General features: G+C 43.6%; 1 protein-coding gene and 1 long non-coding RNA gene across 16 annotated transcripts in view; one reads left to right on the forward strand and one right to left on the reverse strand.

Annotated features, from left to right (window-relative positions):
* Frmd5 (FERM domain containing 5) overlaps positions 1 to 27,367 on the reverse strand; it is a 271,323-nt gene that overhangs the window by 102,541 nt on the left and 141,415 nt on the right. The window lies entirely within an intron of this gene.
* LOC120101916 (uncharacterized) lies at positions 15,662 to 26,824 on the forward strand. The gene is made up of 3 exons (XR_005502962.2): positions 15,662 to 15,782; positions 18,065 to 23,072; positions 23,274 to 26,824. It is a non-coding gene; the product is annotated as an uncharacterized LOC120101916 (long non-coding RNA).

Below are 27,367 nucleotides of genomic sequence, written 5' to 3' on the forward strand. Positions count from 1 at the left end.
ATATAATGGATCACGTTGATGGTTTTCCGTATATTAAACCATCCCTGCATGCCTGGGATGAAGCCTACTTGATCATGGTGGATGATTGTTTTGATGTGCTCTTGAATTCGGTTTGCCAGAATTTTATTGAGTATTTTTGCGTCGATATTCATAAGGGAAATTGGTCTGAAGTTCTCTTTCTTTGTTGTGTCTTTGTGTGGTTTAGGTATAAGAGTAATTGTGGCTTCGTAGAAGGAATTCGGTAGGGCTCCATCTGTTTCAATTTTGTGGAATAGTTTGGATAATATTGGTATGAGGTCTTCTATGAAGGTTTGATAGAATTCTGCACTAAACCCGTCTGGACCTGGGCTCTTTTTGGTTGGGAGACCTTTAATGACTGCTTCTATTTCCTTAGGAGTTATGGGGTTGTTTAACTGGTTTATCTGTTCCTGATTTAACTTCGATACCTGGTATCTGTCTAGGAAATTGTCCATTTCCTGAAGATTTTCAAATTTTGTTGAATATAGGTTTTTATAGTAAGATCTGATGATTTTTTGAATTTCCTCCGAATCTGTAGTTATGTCTCCCTTTTCATTTCTGATTTTGTTAATTTGGACACACTCTCTGTGTCCTCTCGTTAGTCTGGCTAAGGGTTTATCTATCTTGTTGATTTTCTCAAAGAACCAACTTTTGGTTCTGTTGATTCTTTCTATGGTCCTTTTTGTTTCTACTTGGTTGATTTCAGCTCTGAGTTTGATTATTTCCTGCCTTCTACTCCTCCTGGGTGTATTTGCTTCTTTTTGTTCTAGAGCTTTTAGGTGTGCTGTCAAGCTGCTGACATATGCTCTTTCCTGTTTCTTTCTGCAGGCACTCAGCGCTATGAGTTTTCCTCTTAGCACAGCTTTCATTGTGTCCCATAAGTTTGAGTATGTTGTATCTTCATTTTCATTAAATTCTAAAAAGTTTTTAATTTCTTTCTTTATTTCTTCCTTGACCAGGTTATCATTGAGTAGAGCATTGTTCAATTTCCACGTATATGTGGGCATTCTTCCCTTATTGTTATTGAAGACCAGTTTTAGGCCGTGGTGGTCCGATAGCACGCATGGGATTATTTCTATCTTTCTGTACCTGTTGAGGCCCGTTTTTTGACCAATTATATGGTCAATTTTGGAGAAAGTACCATGAGGAGCTGAGAAGAAGGTATATCCTTTTGCTTTAGGATAGAATGTTCTATAAATATCCGTTAAGTCCATTTGGCTCATGACTTCTCTTAGTCTGTCTACATCACTGTTTAATTTCTGTTTCCATGATCTGTCCATTGATGAGAGTGGGGTGTTGAAATCTCCCACTATTATTGTGTGAGGTGCAATGTGTGTTTTGAGCTTTAGTAAGGTTTCTTTTACGTATGTAGGTGCCCTTGTATTTGGGGCATAGATATTTAGGATTGAGAGTTCATCTTGGTTGATTTTTCCTTTGATGAATATGAAGTGTCCTTCCTTATATTTTTTGATGACTTTTAGTTGGAAATTGATTTTATTTGATATTAGAATGGCTACTCCAGCTTGCTTCTTCTGACCATTTGCTTGGAAAGTTGTTTTCCAGCCTTTCACTCTGAGGTAGTGTCTGTCTTTGTCTCTGAGGTGTGTTTCCTGTAGGCAGCAGAATGCAGGGTCCTCGTTGCGTATCCAGTTTGTTAATCTATGTCTTTTTATTGGGGAGTTGAGGCCATTGATATTGAGAGATATTAAGGAATAGTGATTATTGCTTCCCGTTATATTCATATTTGATGTGAGGTTATGTTTGTGTGCTTTCATTCTCTTTGTTTTGTTGCCAAGACGATTAGTTTCTTGCTTCTTCTAGGGTATAGCTTGCCTCCTTATGTTGGGCTTTACCATTTATTATCCTTTGTAGTGCTGGATTTGTAGAAAGATATTGTGTAAATTTGGTTTTGTCATGGAATATCTTGGTTTCTCCATCAATGTTAATTGAGAGTTTTGCTGGATACAGTAATCTGGGCTGGCATTTGTGTTCTCTTAGGGTCTGTATGACATCAGTCCAGGATCTTCTGGCCTTCATAGTTTCTGGCGAGAAGTCTGGTGTGATTCTGATAGGTCTCCCTTTATATGTTACTTGACCTTTTTCCCTTACTGCTTTTAATATTCTTTCTTTATTTTGTGCGTTTGGTGTTTTGACAATTATGTGACGGGAGGTGTTTCTTTTCTGGTCCAATCTATTTGGAGTTCTGTAGGCTTCCTGTATGTCTATGGGTATCTCTTTTTTTAGGTTAGGGAAGTTTTCTTCTATGATTTTGTTGAAGATATTTACTGGTCCTTTGAGCTGGGAGTCTTCACTCTCTTCTATACCTATTATCCTTAGGTTTGATCTTCTCATTGAGTCCTGGATTTCCTGTATGTTTTGGACCAGTAGCTTTTTCCGCTTTACATTATCTTTGACAGTTGAGTCAATGATTTCTATGGAATCTTCTGCTCCTGAGATTCTCTCTTCCATCTCTTGTATTCTGTTGGTGAAGCTTGTATCTACAGCTCCTTGTCTCTTCTTTTGGTTTTCTATATCCAGGGTTGTTTCCATGTGTTCTTTCTTGATTGCTTCTATTTCCATTTTTAATTCCTTCAACTGTTTGATTGTGTTTTCCTGGAATTCTTTCAGGGATTTTTGCGATTCCTCTCTGTAGGCTTTTACTTGTTTATTAATGTTTTCCTGTGCTTCCCTAAGTGTGTTCAGGTCTTTCCTGAAGTCCTCCAGCATCATGATCAAATATGATTTTGAAACTAGATCTTGCTTTTCTGGTGTGTTTGGATATTCCATATTTGTTTTGGTGGGAGAATTGGGCTCCGATGATGGCATGTAGTCTTGGTTTCTGTTGCTTGGGTTCCTGTGCTTGCCTCTCGCCATCAGATTATCTCTAGTGTTACTTTGTTCTGCTATTTCTGACAGTGGCTAGACTGTCCTATAAGCCTGTGTGTCAGGAGTGCTGTAGACCTGTTTTCCTCTCTTTCAGTCAGTTATGGGGACAGAGTGTTCTGCTTTCGGGCGTGTAGTTTTTCCTCTCTACAGGTCTTCAGCTGTTCCTGTGGGCCTGTGTCTTGAGTTCACCAGGCAGGTGTCTTGCAGCAGAAAATTTGGTCTTACCTGTGGTCCCGAGGCTCAGGTTCGCTCGTGGGGTGCTGTCCAGGGGCTCTCTGCAGCGGCAGCAACCAGGAAGACCTGTGCCGCCCCTTCCGGGAGCTTCAGTGCACCAGGGTTCCAGATGGTCTTTGGCTTTTTCCTCTGGCGTCCGAGATGTGTGTGCAGGGAGCAGTCTCTTCTGGTTTCCCAGGCTTGTCTGCCTCTCTGAAGGTTTAGCTCTCCCTCCCACGGGATTTGGGTGCAGAGAACTGTTTATCCGGTGTGTTTCCTTCAGGGTCCGGCGGTGTCTCTGGCAGGGGTCCTGCCGCTCCTGGGCCCTCCCCCACGGGAGCCCAGAGGCCTTATACAGTTTCCTCTTGGGCCAGGGATGTGGGCAGGGGTGAGCAGTGTTGGTGGTCTCTTCCGCTCTGCAGCCTCAGGAGTGCCCACCTGACCAGGCGGTTGGGTCTCTCTCTCACCGGGTCTGGGAGCAGAGAGCTGCTGCGGGCCGGGATCCGCGGGTGTGGGACTTCCGGTAAACACAGAACGTGCCCGGTCTTAGAGAAATTCTGCTTCCGTGTGTCCCAAGCTCACCAGGCAGCTTTCTTGCAGCAGAAAATTTGGTCTTACCTGTGGTCCCGAGGCTCAGGTTTGCTAGTGGGGTGCTGTCCAGGGGCTCTCTGCAGCGGCAGCAACCAGGAAGACCTGTGCCGCCCCTTCCGGGAGCTTCAGTGCACCAGGGTTCCAGATGGTCTTTGGCTTTTTCCTCTGGCGTCCGAGATGTGTGTGCAGGGAGCAGTCTCTTCTGGTTTCCCAGGCCTGTCTGCCTCTCTGAAGGTTTAGCTCTCCCTCCCACGGGATTTGGGTGCAGAGAACTGTTTATCCGGTCTGTTTCCTTCAGGGTCCGGCGGTGTCGCATACTGACATTTGAGTACTCATGTGCAGCATGCATGCACACACGTGTACACACACGTGTACACACATGTGTACACACACACAATATTTTCCCCTGGATATCTGAAAATATAGAATCATGACTTATCTACCAGGAATAGTTTATGTTTTGAAAATGGGCGAGGGAAGACAGACTGTGTGTCCTGTCAAGGTCTCTGCCAGAGTAAAGAGACTGCACGGATTTTTTTTTTTTATCATTATGGAATTTTATCTTACTCTAAAGCTGCCAATTATTTTTGAGCACTGCACTTAGATGGTTCGTGGCTTTGTGCATCAGGCACCCTTTCTCCCCAGCCCTCTCCAGTTGAAGGGCATTAGATTACAGACTGGGGCTCCAATGGAGTAGCTGCAGAACAATCTTGCTTCCAGGCAAGCTGTGACAGTGACTGCAGTGGCTTTGATGTGCATGGCTCCCATGGAGCCAGTGCACAAACGCACCACCCCCAGTAGAGATTGCCGTGGCTCCCACAGTGCCAGTGCACCCATACACACCACCCCCAATGGAGACTATAGTGGCTCCCACAGTGCCAGTGCACCCATACACACGGACCCCCAATGGAGGGCTTTGATGTACAAGGTTCCTACAGAGCCAGCGGCTTCCACAGTGCCAGTGCACTCATAGACATGAGCTCCAAAGGAGACTGTGGTAGCTTTGATGTCTGTGGCTCCCACATCACCACCACATCCAAACAAATGAGCTCCAAGTTCAGGGGGCTGTAGGGTTAGACCAACATGGGTTTGCAATATGGATAAACATGTTACTTGGACATCGACACCAGTGGTCTCATCTTACCTCCCACACACTTATTGTGGAGCAAGACTACAACTTAGGGGCCTTAGGAAAGGTTTTAGTGGTCTACAAGCAAATGGGTTTTTAGTTTTTAGCAATTATACATTTATGTTTAAAAACCAAAACAACCTATCCTGCCAATCCAGGCTTACTAATGGCTCCTCCGTAAAGGGCAAACATTAACCCTTTGAGCTTCTCTCCAATCCTCCCAATTCTTGTCCCCCTCCCCCACGGCAATCTCTTCTACATGAAGAATCCTCGAGCCTACCACCGGAGGAACTACTTGACATTTGGAAACTCAGCACTGGCCCATTTTTCTCTGTTCTCCTCACTTCTAGCTACGCATGAGCTCTGTCGAATCTGAAGCCTTGCTCGATATGGGGATGGTCTCAGTTCTCTAATGTCTACTCTCTGGACAGTGTGGTCTTCCAGCTTTTAATCTGACCCAAACATTGACTGCCCATTGCTCTCAGGAAGATGAAGCATGAAAGTCATTGGAACTCCTTGAAGCACATTCCCGGGGATAGTTATTGAAAAGCACTGCTTTCTGCTTTCTTAAAGCTTCTCATTCCGTTAATGGACATATTCTATGTCTTCCTTTGACAGGCACACCACTTAGCGCTCGCTTAAAATGCTGCTAATGCACCAAGGAACTGCGTTTTTCGTCTATCCCTACCCCATACCCCTATGCCAGGCAGTCGTGAACTTCTGAGTGGGTGCCGGGAACCAAACTCAGGTCCTCTGCAAGAGCAACGTGTACTTTTTTACTGAGCTATCTCTCCAGCTTAGTTTTATTTTATTTGAACTTAAATATACACATGTGGCTAGTAGGTATAGTACAGATATAGATTCATGGGGAAAATATGATATAATTACATTATAAACTCAAAAAGAATAAAAAATATAAAAAAATAATGGAAATGCCTTACATTCCCGGAATGAGTCTGCTTGTAATGAGCGACCCTTCTCGCGTAATGTTAAATTTGAGTGGCTAGTGTTTCATGGAGGATTTTGAGTCCATATTCATTGGGAGTATTGGTCTGTAATTATCTTTTCTTTTCTTTTTTTTTTTAAATAATTCTCTTATATGACATTGCTATCCAGTTAATTTTGGCCTTGTAAATAAAATGAGCCTGGAAGTTCTTGCTCTTGTTCAGTATCTGGGAATAAATTAAAATTTTTACTTATAAGGGAGGGGGAGATGAGTGGGATTGGGGTGCACGACGTGAAATTCAAAAATAACCAATAAAAAGTTTAAAAAATTATTCATGTGTATGTGTGTGCACCTGTAGTTACGTGTACGCATTGCTTGCAAAGGCGATAAGAGGTAATGAACCGGGGTTGGGGATTTAGCTCAGTGGTAGAGCGCTTGCCTAGCAAGCACAAGGCCCTGGGTTCGGTCCCCAGCTCCGAAAAAAAGAAAAAAGAAAAAAAAAAAAGAAGAGGTAATGAACCCCCTGGATCCCAGAACTGGAGTTATACACTAGTGCTCTGCATGATGTCGGTGCTAGGAATCGAATCCAGGTCCTCTGCCAGAGCAGCGAGTGTCCTTATCTGTGGAGCACCTCTCCAGCCTCAGGGAACACTTCTAGAAGGATTGGTATTAGTTCTTTAAGTTCAGCAGTGGGGCCATTGGGCTCTGGCCTTCGATGGACCATCACAGGAATTTAGTCCTGTGAGCTCACAGCAATTCTCCCAGGGCAGCCTCCTGAGTGTCCAGGGCATAGTTATGGGTCACTATGACCTCTCACCCCTTTATTGCTGTCTTTAGGATTTCCTCTGTCTTTGATTTCTCCTAGTTTGATTATGTTTTGGTCCTCGGAGGCCCTACCAGCAGCTGAATGAGACAGAGGCAGATACTTACACACAACCATTGGACTGAAGTCAGAGACCCCTATGGTTGAATTAGGGGAAGGGCTACCCCATAGGAAGACCATCAGTCTCAACTAACCCGGGCACCTAAGAGCTCCCAGAGACTGAGCCACCAACTAGGAGTGTACACAGACACATATGTAGCAGAGGTCTGTCTGGTCTGGCCTCAGTGGGAAAAGGTGCACTTAATCCTCAAGAGCCATGAGTCTCCAGGGAAAGGAGAGGCCTTGTGAGGAGAGTATCCTCTCAGAGGCAAGGGGGAGGAGGAATGGGATGAGGAACTGTGTTGGGGTGGGGGACGACTGAGAGGGGCAATGACTGGAATGTAAATAAATAAAATAATTTAAATAAAAAAAGAGAATCGAATCTGATTGGAGACAGGTAGTCTTTCTATACCTGGATGCTTATCTTTGTCAAATTTTAAAGATATTTTCATTATTTTTTATTTTTTATGGTTCCTGAATTCAATGGCTGAGTTTTTGTTTGAGACAGGTTTTCTCTGTGTTGCCCAGGCTGTTCTGGAACTTACTCTGTAGACCAGGCTGGTCTGGAACAGAGATCTGCCTGCCTCTGCCTCCCGGGTGCCAGGATTAAAGATGTGTGCACCACCCTGCTCTGAGTTCAAAGACTCCCTCTTGATTGGTTCCGATGCTCTTTGTTTCATTTGCCAGCGGCTGAAGTCGCGTTCAATTTAAAAAAGCAATTTCAATGTCTTAGATAAATTTCTCGTTTTGACCATTCTTTTTCTCTTTTCCCATGATTTTGTTGTGATTTGTCCTCTGTATGTTCTTTAGGTTAGCTGAGCCTCTTTAAAATAATTCTTGTGAATTCTCTGTCAGAAGTTCCCACATCTCCATTTCTTTAGGGCTGGCTACCAGTGACTGGCTGTGTTCTCTTGCTTCTTCTGTTTTCCCACCATTGTTCCTGCTCCTTATAGCCAGGCATTGGTGACTCTCATTTGAAGAAGCAGGAACGTTTGATTTTAGTTTCTGTAGACAAGATTTCCTGTGAGAGCCCATTACCAGCCAACCTATCTAGAGACTGAACAGAATTTCTGCTGTGGTCCTCAGGTAGCTCGCTGCTCAGGTTGCGAGGCAGGATGGACTAGTGCCTGGGTTACCAAACAGGCAGGGCCGATGCCTGAGTCCACAGGGGCGCAACCCAGTCCATATCTGCTAGAATCATCAGTCAACTGGTGCTGACCTAGTGCTAGGATGGCCCCTGAGCTGTGTCTGCAGAGTCTAGTCAGGAACTAGGATGGTCTCAGCATTTAGGTTTTTTGGGATGAGCCTAGAGTCAGAATCTGTTGGGGGAAGGCCTGGTTTCTGGCTCTAGGCTCATCCCAATGAACCATAGAGGACCAGCCTGGAGACCAGGGTGACAGATTGGGCCTGGGTGGTTTTCATAAAGACCGCCACTGGATTTTTGTTTGTTTTACCTCTGCAGGAGATTGCTTTTTTAAAATTTATTTATCTATTTTTTTAATTTTTTTTCGGAGCTGGGGACCGAACCCAGGGCCTTGTGCTTACTAGGCAAGCGCTCTACCACTGAGCTAAGTCCCCAACCCCAGGAGATTGCTTTTTGTCTACCAAAGTTTGAAAAACATCATTTTCTGGTGTTTTTCTACACATCTTTCTACATGCAGAGTCTTGAGCTCCATTCATATCTGCTAAAACCAGAGTCCATCTTTTATTAAGCTCCTTAGATGAATTATTAACACATTAAAGTTTGAGAAACACTATTCTAAAGCATCATCATTCTTGGTTATCTGAGAAGTGTGTGAGAAACTTAGAACAAAACAGAAAGAACAACATCAACAAAAACCTTGCTAGACGCATCAGATAGGGTTTCCCAATAAGTCCAGAGTGGGACCAACATAGAAACCACTCAACGAGGATCTGCAGAGTGCATAAGAACTGTGCAGGAATACCCTGGGCGTGACAAGTCTGCAAAGAGGAAGGCTGAAGCTCAACTGTCAAGGGGACAGAGGGCGAGTGTTCACCCTGCAGGACTCTTGCTGTTGGCATCTCAGGACAGTGACTTTAGGATGGTGAGTCTGAAGGGTCTCTCAAGCTTTCCCCTCGCTCTAATGGTTAGGTAGAGTAGGCCCTCTGCCATCTTTGCTCAGTTGCTAAAGCTAGCCTTCACTGTAGCCTTCTTCTTTAGTCACTCTTCTCCTAACCCACACCCAATGATTCTACCCTGGAGTATGAAGAGAGCATACTGCTGGTTCTAGAGGAGATGAAGCCCAAGAGAAACTTCCCAGTCTGCAGGAAAGTTGCGAAGGACGGAATAACCAATGCTGTCACTTCCTCACACTCCCTTCAGGGAGCCTGGCGGCACTGACCTGAGATCAGCACTGTTGACAGAATCTAGTCTATTTCCATTGAAGGAACTGTCTCCTCGCTTATTATTTCTTCCCCCTGAGCTTTCTTGCTGTGGTTCTCATGCCAAAGTCCTTTCTCTAGGCTTGAGCTGTATAAGTCTTTACACTATTGAAGTCTTAAGCAACAGCTTCCCATCCCATAATCTAGATGCTGTTTACCAACAATGACAAGGAAAACAAATCCTTTCTCTATTCCTTGCAGAAAAGCCAGCATGAACACACAGCAGTTATTGGTTTGGTCCATACAACGTGTTTCTAAACAGTTACAAATGCCACCTCCATTATAAGAACAGCATAAGCAGTTGTTCTTTAAGACCCAGGAAATTTAGACCCTGTCTACATCTTGTAGGGCTTTAAATGTTTTCCCTCTGTCTTTTGTATGTGTGAGGTCTTTCCCACATGACACTGAAAGCATTTTGTTGGATGGCATGGTGGATGATATTGGTTGCCAATTTGGCCACATCAGGAATCAACTAAAACCCAAGCAGCTGGCACATGTGTGGAGGTTTTTGTTGGCTAGAGCATATGAGGGAGGAAACGCACCCTAAGACTAGGTCATTAGAGGTGGGCCATGCCTTCTGGTAGCAGCCTACATAAAAGGAACAGGAGAAGGAAGCTTTTGCATTTTTGTCTACTTGTTTGTACTCTTGTTGGACAGCATCTATCCAGCCACAGAGCCACCACGCCTTTGTCCTTTGCTGGTGTTAGAACCTACTTCTCAGGGATTCCAGTGTAGACTGAGGACCAGTTGAGACATCCAGCGTCATTCTTAGCCCTTCCACCATGAGACAACCATTGTTGGATTAGCCAGACCACAGCCTCTAATAAATCATTATATATATATATATATATATATATATATATATATATATATATATATATATATATATATATATCCAGTCTGTCAGTTCTGTTCCTCTAGAGAACCCTGACTAATACAGATGGTGTGATTATTCCTTCTCTGGGTCAGCATGGGAGTCAAGTGCTAATTACACAGATTCGTCACTGCAAAAACAAATTCCACGCAGCTCCTCACTGGAGGTGCATGATCTTAGACCACGTTCCTTTCCTACTCTCCACATTAAATGAGGGAATACATACAAGTGCATTTGTTGGTAGAGAGTACGTGGTTCCTTGGAAGCTTCCGCGGTGCAGTGAAGGTATCAGAGGAGAGAAGGCATCTCCTGATGTCCAACTGTACAGGATGCATATGGGTCCTAGCTCTGGTTTCTTAGTAAAGGTAAAAGACAACACTGCGCAATGACTCTGACGTCAGCTTCAAATAAGCAGAGCATAAGCAGAGACGACACGCGCAAACCCCACCACTCCACGGGAAGGAGCTCTGTCGTCTGTCATAGCTCTTGAGACTCTTCCCACCACTGCCTTCATACTGAAGACACTGAGGCACGAACAAGAGCACATCCTTCCGAGTCTACAGTGGCTGCCAGGGGTTTCTACAAGGAAGGGGATGAGATGAGCATGTGACCCAAGGGCTCTGACTTTCATGGAAAACCTTTTGGGTTCTGTCTGCCTTGAGACAGTCAAGCCTGTTTCTATCCAGCTGCTATCTGCCATGCAAGACGGCTTCATCTTCTAGAATACAGTCTCTGTAATCATTGGCAAATGGACACAAAACTTCTGGAAAAATGAAATAAGCTAGAGTCATGGAGATGGGGAACATAATTCTACTCCCCAGCTGTGAATATTGTTTCTTTTTTCTTCACAATTTGCTTTTAAATAAATCCTAACTCCTCAACCCAAAGTCTTGGACAAGTCACTAAAACAGAGAAACAAGACTATTACTGAAGGAGAGGTAAATGCATTTGATGCTGGCATGCTGGATTGTTCTAGGCTCAGTCCCTAGTTTCATTCTGTCTAAGCTAACATTCCTGGTGAACCTGCCGTGTCTGGGCATGAAGGGTCATTGTTAATGCAGCCTCTCAATTCAGTATCTTCAGCCTAAGCTTTTGTCCCCACTTGCAGAAAGTGCGCACATTCATCTGTCTGGCTTCTTCTCTTTGGTGTTTAGTAGACGTCTTTAATTCTATATGTCTAAGATTGAATTCCTCTCTGCAGTTTGTTTTGTTTTGAAATAATTTCAGACTTTACAAAAAGATGGAAGCTTTTCAAGTATCCTGAGGCCAGCCTGCAGCGGCTCCTTCCAGCTTCTCCAGTCACAGGAGGACAAGCACTTAGAAGTCTACCACTGCCTGACTGAACGCAGCCAAGACTGTACCCAAAGGCAGCGCTAACCCGCCAGAGAAGTCCCAGGGCCAAGTATTACAAGTAATAGTAGTAGCCAGGGACCAGGCTCTGCAGGAAAGGGTGTCACTTCAGTTAGTGCAAAAGTTGGAGACAGAGTTCTCTCTCAACACGGAGGGGCCAGTAACCCTAGACAACAGTTATTTCTTATTTAAAGATGGCGCTATCCTTAGAAAACACGGCGACTGAAATCACAGGGAAAATGACATCAAGAGAAGCTATCCATCCCACAGAAGTTAGGGAACAGTCATCATGTGAATTGTTTCCATACCTCCCGTTCATAATAAAGAGGAGCCCTAAACCAAGCACAATCATTGTAAGTTAGTTTCACTATGCTAGTTACTAACATTTCAAATAAAATAATTTAAATGAAAAAAGGCACAAGACCTCCGTATTCCCTCTACCTAGATTTCTTTTTCTTTCTTTTTTTAGAAATGAATGTTTTGATTTCTTAAAGACTATTTTTTTGTGTGAGTACACTGTTGCTGTCTTCAGACACACCAGAAGAGGGCATCGGATCCCATTACAGATGGTTGTTAGCCACCATGTGGTTGCTGGGATTTAAACTCGGGACCTCTGGAAGAGTAACCAGTGCCCTTAACATCTGAGCCAGCTCCCCAGCCCAGATTCCTTGTTTTTTAAAATTGCATCTATTATCTCCCTCTCCTTTCCTTTCCCTCTCTTTCTCTCTCTTACCTGCCTTTTCCCTGTGTGCATGTGTACAGAGGTCAGAGGACAGCTTGTGGGAGCTGGCTCTCACTCTACACTGTGTGGGTCCCTGAGTTTAAATTCAGTTTTCAATTTGGTGGGAAGTGCCTTTACCTACTGAGCTATCTCTCCAACTAGATTCCTTAGTTGTTAACATTTTCTTATACTTACCTAGTCAGATTCTCCCCTCAGAAAATGTATGTTTATATATGTATGATATATATATCTATCTCACATATTTGTATATATTCATACACACACACACACACACACACACACACACACACACACACACACACGCAGACTCACACATGCAACTTCTGAACCACTTGTGGTAAGGTAAGCTATCATATAATGACCCTTCCTTTCCCAGATACTTGTCTACCATGAAGGACAGTACCAGAGTACCAGTCTGGAGCATAACAGGGCATGACAGATGAATGAAGAACTTAACATTGGTTCAACACTGTCACTGCATTTAAGCTAACTGTCCCTTACAGGGACAAACCTATTATCTCTTCTGATTCAGGGTCCAAGGAATGATGTTGAAGACCTTTTACTGAATCTATTGGCCATTGTTATGTAGACCCTGGGGAAATGTCTACAGTTCCTTGGTCTATGTTAAAAATTGTATCGGTTTCTCTCACCCTTCTTCCTTTCCCCCTCCCCTCTCCTTCCCTCCCTTTGTCTTTTTTGTTAAATTGATGATTGATAGGCTCCTTATAGATTTGGGGTTTAACACCTTATTGTATGTATAGACTACATATTTTCTTTCATCACATTTTCTTATTTACTTGATTACTTCATTTGTTCCTTAATCTGATGGTGTCCTGGTTTTTAATCCACTGGCATCCTGGGCTGCTTATTATTATTATTATTATTATTATTATTATTATTATTATTATTATTATTGCTTTTGCAAGAGGTGCTTTTGGTGTCATGTGTGAAAAAAGCCAAGATCAATGTCATGGAGCATTTCCCGTTTTCTTTGAGATGAGGTATCGTTTCAGGACTTATGTTTAAATCTTGAATCTACTTTGAGTTTGACATAAGAGAGAAATCCAATTTCATTCTTTTCCAAGTGGCTATCTGACTTTCCCAACATCATTTATTGAAAAGATTGTCCTTTAACCTACCGTAAGGACCAAGATTAGCTAGCCATGTATGTGTGGGTTTATTTCTACCTCACACGTCTCTGGCTTTCCAAGCTGGTAATTCAGAGCAGTAGAATAGTTCAATAAAATTATTTCTAGATGTAGGTAGCTATGTGACCTTTGTGGGAGAGGGAAAGCAGTGTTCATGGAAAGGAAGACATCTGTCATTTTTGCAAACCATTTGCTGTTATATTCCAACTTCCTAGACTCTGAGGTGAGACAATCCCTTGAACCTAAGAGTCAGAGGCCAGCCTGGACAATTCAGTCAGATCTTAGCTCAAAACATCGACCTTCTTAGTATGTGTGTGTGTGTTCCTATGCGTGCATGTGTGTGTGTGTGTGTGTGTGTGTGTGTGTGTGTGTGTGTGTGTGTGTATGCACTTGCTCAACATTGGGTGTCTCCCTCAATTGCCCTTGAATTATTTTCTCACTCAGTCTGCAGCTCACTGATTCAGCTAGCCTAGCTGACCACTGAACTCCAAGGTCCTTCTTGGCTCTATATCCCCAGCACTGGGATGACAAGTGCTCATTTTTAAAAACATGGATGATCCAAACTCAGGTCCTTGTGCTTGTGTGGCAAGCACTTTACTGATGGAACCACCCCCAGCCTCTCTTTCTGGGGTGCCTGAAGTGTGGTTCTCCTGGGGTCTTTGAGGGTTCCAGAGTGCAGGCTCTTGCTCTAAGTTCATGGGAGGAGTAACCTTGCCTTTGGGTTCCCTTCTTAGCTGTCCAAGTTAACTCATCAGTACAAGGGGAGAGACAGAAATTCAAATTAAAGCTGGAAATTATGGCACATGCTTGTAATCCTGGCACTCAGGAGTCAAGGAAGGAGGATCCCAGCAAGTTCAAGGGCAGTTTGGTCTACACAGTGAGTTCCAGGATGGCAAAGGCCACACAGCCGAAGGAGGAGGAGGAGCAGCAGAAGAAGAGGAGGAGGAGGAAGAGGAGGAGGAAAAGGAGGAAGATGAAGAAGAGGAAGAGGAGAAGGAAGAGGAGGAGAAGGAAGAAGAAGGAGGAGGAGAAGGAGAAATAAGAGAAATTTAAATGAGAACCCCGTGTAGGTTAAATGATGTAAACTTATTTGAATCCTTCCAGAAACTGAGCATAGGAAACAGTGCAGAGGCTCCCCTTCCCAGCAGTACAACCTGCACCTCACAGGGATTTTGGAAAAATTATCACTAAATCTCTGCCTCATGTTAGCCATAAGGAATCATTTCTATTTATATAGGAACTATCCAGTAAGACTGAGCAAGCTATGGTTGAGGACAGATTCCATCTCTGAAATTGGCTACATCTGTTTTGCTGAGGGAACGTTCTGCCATGGATGGCTTGGCTGTGAATTACCAGAAATACTCAAGAGAGCAGCAAGCTGCCTTCTGTCCTCACTCAGCAAAGAACCAAGTCATCACTGGATACGGCGAGTTGCCCAGAAACAGCCAGCAAGCAGAAGCTCCCGAAGGCCAAGGCAATGATTAACCTCAGGCCTTGCAGGAGCCTCTTCCTTAAACCACACCCCAAGACTTAAATTCCTAGAGTGTGAGGGAAGGTACCCAAGACACAGAAATACAGGAAAGGAAGCCAGACAGACATGGGTGCAGAAGGAAATCTTATCTCTACCCCTTTGTTGTGAGTGAAGGAACACTCGGCTACGGAAAGGAGTTTGCTAAGTTCACACTTCATTATTCAACACTAAAACACTACAGCCTTGGATACACGGTGATGCTAAGAATGAGCTGGCTGTACTACACTGAAGAAGATTCAGGGCTGGGGCCTTAGATCTCACATAGCAGTCTTCCTTCTCTACTTTTCTTCCCTTCCAAACACTTTACATCCTTAAATGGTTCAAGCTGAGGACCAACGATAAGAGCGGTCTCTTGAGAGATGAAAATGGTGGAGATGACAATGAAGAGTCAGACCAACAGATATTTGGGTCAAAAAGCAACGGGGCCAGGAAGTGGCCCCCCTGCTGCTGGGATTATCAAGAGAATGAGTCAAGGGTCACTGGAAGACCAATGTCATTGAGAATAGGAGAAAAGGAAGGGGAGTTCTAAGAGACCCTATGACTTGCAGTTTGGACACATGGGAGGGAAGTCATGCAAGAGGTCTGCACTGCCAAAGCCATTGATGTCAGAGTATTTGGCACCCAAATGAGAAATGGCACCATGAGCAAGGATGACAAAAGGAGCGAGGAATGTCAAGGGCATCTCCAGCCCTACCCCGCCCTGGGAATGTTTGCATTCAGTGCCAGACAGCCACATCAACGAACACACACACACACACACACACACACACACACACACGCGCGCGCACGCATGCACACGCACACGCACACGCACACGCACACACACACAAAGCCTAAGAGAGTATATGAGGTCACAAGAAAGCATATAAGGTCACAAGAGAGTAAATGAGGTCACAAGAGGGAATGCTACACGGGATCTGACCTAAAGACATTGGAGGACCTTGAGGATTCACTGGAATTCTGGTTGGCATACAAACCACAGATTTTAGAGCAAAGAAAGGATGAATTCCACACTATTCATTAATATTTGTGAGTATCCATCCATCTTTTTTTTTTTAAAAAAGGACATGTTCCTTGTTCCTCTTTCCCAAACTCTCCAACTTGCTGTGAGAGAGTTGATAATTCCTCTTAAAGACTCAGCAGATATCGACAAACATTGATGAAAGCAATGGACGAGTGAACTCTAGGCTCCTAAGACAGTTATTGCTTATCCAGACCTTGTTCCCAGTAAAGCTGTACTGAGGCAGTGAGAGGAGTGTCCTGTCGTCATGGAACATGCAGTTCAAAGGTCCTTACCCTTTCCTACTCCTGGGTTTCTGTATCAACCACAAGAGGGGCACGACATTGGTACCACTTCTTAGAGCTGTTGTAGGAGTAACTAGGATAATGTGTTTAGTGTCTGGAATACAATAAGGACTCAAGAAAGTATACAGTTTTAAATTGCCACTCTGGAATATTACTGACAAGGGTTCCTCAGTTCAAAAAATTTATTACTGGGCTAAGGAGATATCTCAATGGGTTAAGAGGTTGCTACACAAGCACAGAGACCTCAGAGCCCATGTAAAGCTCAGCATGTCAGCGTGGTAGCACACCTCTGTAATTCTAGTGCTCCAGGGGTGAGATGTGAGGTGGAGACAGGAGAATCCCCAGAGGCTTGCAAGCCAGATCCTGTGGTACCCACAGAGGCAAAGAACAAGAGAACCAGTTTCAAGTTAGGTAACAGCTGAGCACACGTGTACACACACACACACACACACACACACACACACACACACACACACACACGGGGGGAGAGAGAGAGAGAGAGAGAGAGAGAGAGAGAGAGAGAGAACATTTAGTTATTGATACATACAATAAGGAACACGGAGGGAGCAGCTCACATCAGGGATGTCTAGACCGGGAGAGATGAAATAGTGAAAGAGCCCAGTGTGGTCTGTCCTGGGTGGTATGATGACATCATCAGTGAAATAACAAAGCCAGAGAGGGCAGTGACTGGAGACTGAAAATGGAGAGAGGTTTAAAATGCTATTGAACCAGGGATAGTGGTCCTCACCTTTAGTCCCAGCACTGGGGAGGTAGAAGCAGGCAGTTCTCTGTGAGTTTAAGGCCAACCTGGTCTACATGAAGTTCCAGGACAGCTAGTAGAGACCATGTCTCAAGCAAACAAACAAAACAGTGCTTTTGATAGGATAAGGAGGGGCTTGTGGGAGAGAGTAGGTATTCCAGAGGTTGGTTGAGATTGTTAGCCAGAAATACCTGAACAGTTTTGGAGCAATTTATGAAACCAACTTCCTGAAAATAGAGAATCTGTGGAGAAACTGCTTGCATCATTTGGAGCCCTGTGGAGACTTGTACGTCAGCAGATCTAGGTTTTGGGTGGGGCTCAGGCTGTGGTTGAAAAGTCATGCAAGAGTCTAAGGAGGTATGAGGACTACATGAGGTTAGAGAGGCTCATATCTCACCCAGACCAGGGCAGGAGGACAGACTGACTGCACAAGGTTGAATACAATAGGCCAAATGACGTCTGATGCTAATATTATACATATTCCCAAAGGCTGAAAGGCGTAATGAACACCAGCAGGATTGAAAGAAACCTTACTCCAGATGTTGTCCCTATTGAGCCTCTGAGCCTGGATCTTGGCCTTTAGATTAAGTGGAGCATCGTATGGGATGGAAGCAGAAATAGCACAGGCAGGGGCCAGCTGCACACCAGGAATATATTATGTGTAGCAGTGAGCAAGTGACTCACAGCCCCTTTCTGGGCTGCAGGTCTGAACCTTCCTAAACACCCGTAGATAGCATCATTCCTTTGGCACATCCACACTTTGCAGAATACAGATTCTGATTGCATTTGGTGAGAAGCCTCCTTAGAACCCAAGTGTATTCAGCCATTTCCTGTCAGTAGCAAAATATGGCATTAAGCGATAAAGTTCCTCTGCCAAATTAAATGAATCTAAGCATTCTATTCACGGATGAAAGGAAAAAAAAAAAACACATGACGTGCCGCTTTAAAAACTGATGACCAACTCTGAAACATCTGCTCTGAACAGATAGGACACAGACATAGTGGGATTACAGGATGTGCCTACTCCTATTTGCTGATCTCAATTAATAGGATAGATTTGCAGGGCATATAAATATAATCCAGGTTTAACATAATAATCTTTTGGGTTTACCTAAAATACCACCAGCTGCAAGCAAGTTATTATATTTGCCGACAGCTCATGGTGAAAGCACACATTGATATTTAAACACGAATATTTTCAATGATGTATTTAGTTTGCTCATACAAACTTTAAACTTTGTTTCAGATAGCAGAAGAGTGACGTCATGAGGGACTGAGATTGTTGTTCAACGGTGAAGTGCCTGCCAAGTTTGTGGGAGGCCCTGGGTTCAATAATTTATGTACCCAGAAATCCATTTTCCATAGGTTTCTGAAGTCTGTGGTGGCTCTTGATAGCCTTTAAAGATCTGCTGTATGTAATAAATCAACCAATAAGAGAGATAGAAGCTTATGTTATCCTGAAAGTAAATCAGTAACGAAAATGTAACCAGTATATATAAAGTTTCCCTTCTGTCTAATCTTGTTCTCTGTCTGTCTCTGTCTCTCTCTCTGTCTCTCTCTCTGTCTGTCTCTCTCTGTCTGTCTCTCTCTGTCTCTCTCTCTCTGTCTGTCTCTCTCTGTCTCTGTCTGTCTCTGTCTGTCTCTCTCTGTCTGTCTCTGTCTCTGTCTCTGTCTCTGTCTCTCTCTCTCTCTCTCTCTCTCTCTCTCTCAAATGTCTTCTGAATTCTAGCTTGGTTGCCAGGAATAATCTCTCCTATGGGTCATCCTCTTAGCTTCAGTGGCTGAGTGTAGCACTCCCTCAGCTATGAACGAAACTCCGAATAAACTAAGAGCATCATTGACATTTCCTTACTTCCCCCTGGGAAACCTTTGTAAAGAAAGCCAAGAGGGGAGGACGATGGGAGGAGTGAGGTCTGGCACCACATCAGGGACCATCATAGAGTCAGTCCAGCCACTCTTGTCATCAAATGCTCAAAGTTGGTCTGAAGGAGCAAGCTGGGAGTGGAAACTGGAGAAGGGAAGAGTCTAGGAGCAGGACATGGCGGAAACTGCAGAGGGGAGCCTTTCTGGGCAGCCTTGTGCACCATTGCTGTCCAAAGCCTGGATCCTCACTCACTAGCAATGTGGTGTCAGCCCAGGTATTGGACTTCTGTAGCCAAACAAGGGTCACAGAATGTCTGCCTTGCGCTGGGCATGATGGTACATGCCTGCAGTCTCAGCACTCAGGAGGGTGGGCCAGCACAACTCTGAAAGCTTGAGGTCAGCCTGTGCTACTTAGCAGAATTCTGATCCAGACCATTCCAACGCTGCAAAGCAACTCCAAGGGATGTTAGCATGGTTAAATGATTTAAAGGTGGCTGGAGCATTTAAGTGTTAACCAAACAAACATAAGATGCATGTAAACTGCCCATTACATCATAGGCGTGTAACTGGGTCATTGTTTATTACATATCAATAAGTGCTAGGCTGGAGAGTTGGCTCAGCGGTTAAGTGCACTGGCAACTCTTGAAAGGGACTCAAGTTCAATTCCCAGCACCCACAGGGTGGCTCACACCATCCATAGCTCCAGTTCTAGGAGATCTGACGCTCTCTGCGGGCACCAGCCATGTATGTGGTACACATACATACATTCCAGCATAATACTCGTACATATAAAACAGTAAATTTTTACGAAAGCAGAGTGCTGTCTTCAATCCTTCTGTGACCAGTTTTCACCTCTAAGGAAGAACAATTACTCCCTATCGTGTGCTAAATCACTACCTAGCAATAGGAATTCTTAAATGGGTCTACCAGAAACAAGTAAGTCTTACTGAAAATATTTTAAGAATTTTTTTTTTTTGCTGATAATGAAAATGCAGTTTCTTAACAGCACTTCCCTAAAATCTATTCATAATATATTCCACTAAAGAGTGGGTGCCATTTCACTCCATGAAACAAGGCCATCCTTTTTAATTTCAGAAGTGTCTTTTCCCAGACAAATGATGAATGTCATGTGGACCTTTGTGCATAAAATGCAATGATTTTTTTAGACACAAACTTCGGGGCTGAGCTGCCAAGTCCGCATGCTTCTTTTCACGGTTTGCCAGCACAAAGAGCTCCTTGGGGAAAACATTTGTTAAATGAGAAAGGCCACGTCATATTGAAGGACTTGCGTGGAGAGACGGTTAGCCTTGGCCTCAGGACTCAAGATCAAGTAGCTGCTGTTTCCTCCTCTGCCGCAGGATTATTAAGTAAATGAAAGACTGATTTATATGTGCATTTGCCCTTATTATCTTGCTGGAGTCCAGAGTATGGCCCGGAATACAAAATTCACATCTGGGGAGTGATGTGCAGAAGGCACCGGCTCTCAGAACAAGACTAACAGACTAATATTTTGGTTTCCCATCAGCCCACGGGACCTAAAGCCAATTGTTCTCTTTGGCTTCCAAATCAAGTGGCTCATTGGCTATGCTAATGAGCTTTCTAGTTCTCATACCCTCCACAGAGCCACCTAATTAAACAGTAGCATCTGCAAACCCAGAGAGGTGACAAATGTGTTAGGTTGGGTCGAAGAGTGGAAAACTACCAAAATCTACTAAAAGTACCAGAATGTTTATGGAGAGAGAGAGAGAGAGAGAGAGAGAGAGAGAGAGAGAGAGAGAGAGAGACGGAGAGACAGAGAAAGGAAGAGGAGGAGGAGGAAGAGGAAGAGGAGGAGAAAAAGAGACAGACAGAGAGAGAAAGAGAGACAGAGACAGAGACAGAGAAATCTAGCAGGGGTGTAAGAGTCCTGAGGTATTTCCAGGAAGCCACAAGAGTCCTGAAAATACAGTTACTATTTATACATGCAAATTATGTGCTTCGTTATTATACAGAGGCCGTAAGCCAGGGGCATCACAGACTCCAGTGTGAGCCTTTGGGCTTAAGTACAGCTCTGTTATTTTACAAATGAAAACAAACAAATGATAATATCTGTTGTATTTCATAGAGATGTTGAAAGGATGAAATTTGTGTCCTGCCAATGTTTTGTAAACTATTCTTTCTAGATTCTCTTTGTAAAAGTACTGAGGTTGTTACAGTTGGAAACAGACTCTCACTATGTTGCCCAGGCTGACCCCCAAATTCCTAACTTTAAATGATCCTCCTGCCTCCCACTCCTAAGTATGAGACTGTATGTATGCCACCATACCTAACTTCAGTCTCAGTTTTGTATTAAAAAAATCTTTTGGGGTTGGGGATTTAGCTCTGTGGTAGAGCACTTGCCTAGCAAGTGCAAGGCCCTGGGTTTGGTCCCCAGCTCCGAAAAAAACAAAAAAGAAAAAAAAATCTTTTATCTCATGTGCATCAGCGTTGTGCTTACAAATAGACCAGGGCACCACGTGCACACAATGCCAGTGGAGGCCAGATGGCATTGTTACAGGTGGCTGAGAGCGGTCAGGTGGGTACTGGGAATTGAACCTGGGTCTCTCTGCAAAGCAGACAGTGCTCTTACCCACTGAACTATCTCTGCATGCCCCGGCTTCTGTCTTGTGGTATGGCTCCTTTTACCTTTCGGTACACCTAATTAAACAGTAGCATCTGCAAGTAGGATCTTAAACAGGGTGCACTACTGAATCATTACACACGTGTTTGCTGCTTTGGGGTAATGTAGTCATCCCGACCACATAAAGTCCTAGGGGAGTTACATATGGCTTCCAGAGCCAGCTACAGTCTATAGGACAAGGCCCATTGTCTAGGAAAGGCTCATGTGTATAACGAAGAGGAAGAAGAGGAACCATGGCATATCTACATTCACATTGAAATCAATATTTTAAGACTGTTATATAGAGGGTTATTTAAAAATGTCATCTACTGAAAACGTGGTCAGTGTGCAGGCCGGCATTGCAGCATTTAATATTGCTTAGATCAAGGGATATGACGCTTAATGGAAATGAACTTTAAAAGTCAGCTTTGACAAATGTTAATATACGTGGGATATACAAATACAAAATATCGGGACTGGAGAGATAGTTCAGTAGCTGAGAGCAATGACTGCTCTCTAAGAGGACCTGGGTTCAATTTCTAGTACCCACATTAACTGTCTATAACTGCAGTTCCAGGGGATCTAATGCCCTTTCCTGACCTCTGGAGGTGCCCAACACATACATGGGAAAGGAGATATACACACAGGCAAAACTCCCATATGCATAGGATTAAAACAAATATAAAATACATTTGTGTCAGAAACACAGTTAAGCAGCAGGCATGAATTTACTCCATGTCTCGGTGGGATGTAGGCACTAAAGGGAGACCTAGGGAGAGCATATTCTTAATAACACATCGAGCTACATGATGGCTGTCTGTATGAAGTGATGAGGGGTGCGCTGGTGAAGCTTGGGTATGTGTGTAATTTAATCTAAGCAAGAGAATCTGATAGGAGTGCTTGCATATGGAGCCCTGAAAAAAAAAAACAGAAACAAAAGTAAACACTGCTTTAGAGCTTACAGATTCAAAAAGCCTCTCAGGAACTTATTCAGTTGGAGTTTAGGGACACACACTAGTGACTGAACCTTCGAGAACACCAGTCAGACCAGCTGAGGAGATGGCTCGGTGGGTAACATGCGATCTGCATTTGAGCCCCGGGAGCCGCCTGATGTTACGAGAAAACAGAATCCTGAAAGCGGTCTCCTGCCCTCCACACAGATTTTGTGGCTGCATCTCCTCCAGGGCAAGAATGTAAAAGCTCCGAAAGAATTACAGGCTGACTCAAAAGGTGGGGCAGAGAGAGGGAGGAAGGGAGGAAGGTCAGGCTTCCAAAATCTTTCGTTTTTCCAATTCTTTTCCTCACATAGATCAATAAAGCTTTTTGTTTAAAACAAGCATGGCGGTATACACCTTGGGAAGTGGAGACGAGATGAGAAGCTCAAGGCCATTCTTGGCTATATAGAGTGAGATGCCAGTCTGGGCTACATGAGGCTATTGGTTTTTTGTTTGTTTTTTTTTTTTAAAAAAGCCTTTGCTGTTGAAATCCCAAGTTAGCCCTCTTCATTTGTCTTCCGTCCTTGGGTCTTACGGTGTAGGGTCTTTGCAGAGAGACCCTGGCACATGAAGGCTAGTCCTTGAGAGGGATGACAAGAGCTGAAGTAAACCACACTCGTGATGCATCTATCACTGTTTTGTCCTGAGCTTTATTTCACCAATCTGGAAAGTTCTAGAGTCCCTATCAACAGAACTAGTGCATCCAACTGACATCTGCCTTGTGCTTACTGATGCTGCTCTGGAAAAGACAACTTCAGGTATTTTTTTTTTTTAAAGATTTATTTATTTATTGTATATAAGTACACTGTAGCTGTCTTCAGATACACCAGAAGAGGGCATCGAATCTCTTTACAGATGGTTGTGAGCCACCATGTGGTTGCTGGGAATTGAACTCATGACCTCTGGAAGAGCAGTCGGGTGCTCTTAACCGCTGAGCCATCTCTCCAGCCCAACTTCAGGTATTTTAAAGGGATAGGAGGGGTTGGGGATTTAGCTCAGTGGTAGAGCGCTTGCCTAGGAAGTGCAAGGCCCTGGGTTCGGTTCCCAGCTCCAAAAAAAAAAAAAAAAAAAAAAAAGGGGGATAGGAATGGTTATTATTTTTTAATAATCAGAAAGACTAGTCAAAATATTTTTACATCCCATTAAAGAAAAAAAAAGAAAATCCTTAATACAGTGTCTAACACTAAATGCTGACTTGATAGTATTTTTCTGCCTTCTAAATATTTTAAATTATCATTATGATTACTTTGAATTTATGTACTTAGGGTGAAACAATGATCTAAATAAAAAACTTCTATGAGTCTTTTCATAAAGTAATTTTATTTAATTGTTTTATTTTATATGCATTGGTGTTTTGCCTTTTATATGTATGTCTGAGTGAGGCTGTCAGATTATGAAGTTACAAACCATTGTGAGCCAGGAATTGAACCCAGGTCCTGTGGAATAACAGCCAGTGTTCTTAACCACTGAGCCATCTCTCCAGTACTACCCCTCCACCCTCAGCCCCAAGGTTGTTTTTCTTTTTTTTTTTAAATTTATTTATTTTATGTATGTGAGTATACGGCCACTGTCTTCAGACACACCAGAAGAGGGCATCTGATCCCACTACAGATGGTTGTGAGCCACCATGTGGTTCGGGGAAAGCAGTCAGTGCTCTTAACTGCTGAGCCATCTCTCTAGCCCTCATTTTTTTCTTTTTCAAGACAGGATTTCTTTGTGTAGCCCTGTCAGTCCTGGAATTCACTATGTAGACTAGGCTGGCTTTGAACTCAAGTGTTCCACCTACCTTTCCCTCCTGAATTGTGGGATTAAAGGCATGGACCACCATTGCCTGGCTTGAAAGACCCTGTGGCTGCATATACCATGACGTACCTCAGGAAGCACCTGACATTTGCTGGTGCTGCTGCCTGTTACTGTTGCAACCCTCAACTGACTGATGAAAAACAGAGCCACTGAGAAACTATGTGTCTTCATTTGTGTGACAAACTGGGGCTTGTAAAGTTAAGTATGCTGGGATGTGGCTTGGTAATAGAGAGCTGACATAGAATGCCCCAGGCCCTCAGTCTGATGTCCTGGCACCACCACAAAGGAAGGAGAAAGAGAAAGGGAGAAGAAATATCAGAGGAGGAGGAAGGAGGGTTCGCTAGGTGCCAGTGAGGATAGGGAGGGAGACAGAGAGGAGGTTAGATAACGGGTGTGGAAGGACAGTTAAGTTCTTGTCTTTTGTAACCTTCTGATATGACTATGGTTTATAAAACCCTCTTATGTATTTCATGAAGGGGGAGAAAGACAGACACACACACAGAGACAGAGAAAGAGACAGAGACAGAGACAGAGACAGAGAGAGAGAGAGAGAGAGAGAGAGCACGTTTAAAGGCTCCAAACACAATGAAATGATGCGCTATAAATGCTAATTATACTGATTTGATAATTATACATTGTACCCATGTACTAAATTATCTCTGTACCCCACAAATATGTACAATTACTATGTCAATTAAAGAGAAATTTAAAAAAAATCACCACACAAAAAAAAACCCCTAAATATAGAAAGCCTGAGAATCGGAGGCATTTGCTCTCTTGCTTTGTTTATGTTAAGAGTATTCTGCACGCTAATTAGCTCATGACCTAATTAGTGTTCTACATGTAAACATGAACCATTGTTGGCTTTGAAATAAGATCTGGTACAGAAGGATCAATGGAGGAATACACTGAGCTAGGAGTGTCTCAGGAAATCAGAAGATGTGTCTGGAGCACAGACTGCAAAGGGCAGTAATGCCCCTGGGGTTGGGCGAGGGCCTAACTGTCTGGAGGGCTGGGGTGGTGAAGTGCTGTCTGCAGCCTTCTCCGAGGCAGAGAGGTGTGGCTTTCTCTGTTAACAGGACTGGTTCTGGAATAAGCCCCTAAAAGCACCAGTTCTCACCAGCCTTGGTCACACGGCAGCTCCCGGCAACAACTGTGGGGAGGATAGTTTCTTATTTTCTTTTATTCCCTCCCCTTTTTGATTCCATTTAGTGTGTTATATCTTAATCAAAAACAGTTCTGTGGAAATTCTTCCTTTCTACTCTGATACTTGTTTCCTTTCTACCCTGATATTTCTAGAATTTGAAATTGCATTGGAGAGTCTGGAGAGGTGGCTCAGTGGTTAAGAGCACTTGCAGCTCCTCCAGAGGACCTGGGTTTGATTCCCAGCAACCACATACATAGTGGGCTTTTAATTCCACCTCCAGGGAATCTGATGCTTTTTTGGTCCTTATAGGCACCAGCATACACATAATGCACATAAACTCATGTAGCCACACACATAAACATAATTAAACTTATAAATAGAAAAAATTAAAATTGCATTTGATTATTATTGTATTATTATATATTACCACATTTGTCATATTCTAGCAAGAGTTTTTTCTTTTCTCTCCACATTTATAGCATATGACTCATTACTTCAAAATCATTATGGTGATATTACTGTTTTCTTATTAGCCTATAATTTATTTGCTTATGATTAGAGTTACAAATCTATTATCAGACTCAGTTGCAAACCTTGCCCATTAGAACCAAGTATGCTGTTAGAAGTGTTATTTTTTCTTAACAAATCCCAGTTTGAACTTGGTGAAATGCTTTTCTCAATAGGAGAGAGTTCTATGCATGAAAACAAAATTAGCTGTATCAGCCAGGAAACTCTACCCACTCAAAGTCCATAGGAATCCCACGCATTTCGAAAGGGAACAAAAAGCCACTGCCACATTTTTCTGTTACCAAATGTATTCTGCGTCCGGTGACTGCCATGTACATATGGATGTATCTAGAATGATTGCCGTGGGGCCAACAGCTCCTCATTGTCTTCTAGCTCTTTTGTCTGCCTCCGGCATAAGTAAATAAACAGCAGATGTACTCACCACTACCTGAGTCTCACATGTTTGCAAATTTCGAACATATAACAGAGTAAAACACTGTAAAGAAGAATCCTTGGGTGTTTTTTGGAATCTGAACTAAGTCACCTCCATCCATAAAGAAGGACAGAAAGGATCTTATGATTGTGTACAAACAGTGGATTCCAACCCTGAGATTGCAACTCAGAATCTGCCGGCCACTGAGTAATGGTGACGTGGTGTTATAGCAAGGCTGGTAGAGAGGAGTCTGAGGGTTTGGCTGCCTGAGCTCCCACAGTTACCATAGAACATGGACAATGAGAGATTCGGAGATGGTAGCTAGCCAGAAGATACAGCAGACACACTCAGAGGCACGCAACCAATTGGGATCAAGTGGTCCAGGTCCTGCCTGGCCAGAGTGACGCTGGGTTCAGAGCAGGCAGAAAACAGGCTCACGATTGGTGGAGGGACTCACAGTACTACAGTGGATGAGAGATACTGCCATGACCAGGAGATACATTTTCTTTTGAGTTGATTAGAGGTTGATTGTTTGAGTTGGGCTACTTTTAAATTTGTTTAAAGATTTATCTTATTCATTTGTGTGTAAGCCCAAAGAGGATAGAAGAGGCCATCTGATCCTTGGAGCTGGAGTTACAGGCCTTTGTAAGTCTCCCAACATGGGTCCTGGGACAGAAACCTGGGTCCCTGTCATTAAAAAGGCAGTGCTCTTAACTGTAGAGTTGACTCTCAGGCCCTCAACTGTACATTCCATGTTTAGGTGATGAACAAGATAGAAGCGCAGGAAGAAGGCCATTAGGATGCTGACAGAGCACAGAAGCTACATCTCTTTAAGGGAGCCTTACAGGATAGATGGAAACACTCTCTTTACCACCGATCCTAGTATGAGTAATGAATATGTAATGAAATTTCCTGAGTGCGAAATGAATGAGGGGTCATCACAGGAGGAAACTGATCTGCTGGTCCAGACTCGACAGAAGCAGCAGGCAGACAGAAGATGCCGGCTTTTCCTTGGCACGATGCCCATACGGCTCTCATATAAGCTTCTAAATCAAGCTTGTAACCTTTATGAAATGGCTCCTATCGAAGTAGCTCACTTATATTTGGTTTTCCACTTTAAAGCCCCTTGAAATACTATCGCTGTATTCCTCTGCCTTAAAGGA

Source organism: Rattus norvegicus, chromosome 3, assembly GCF_036323735.1.
Source record: "Rattus norvegicus strain BN/NHsdMcwi chromosome 3, GRCr8, whole genome shotgun sequence".
Lineage (NCBI taxonomy): Eukaryota > Metazoa > Chordata > Mammalia > Rodentia > Muridae > Rattus > Rattus norvegicus.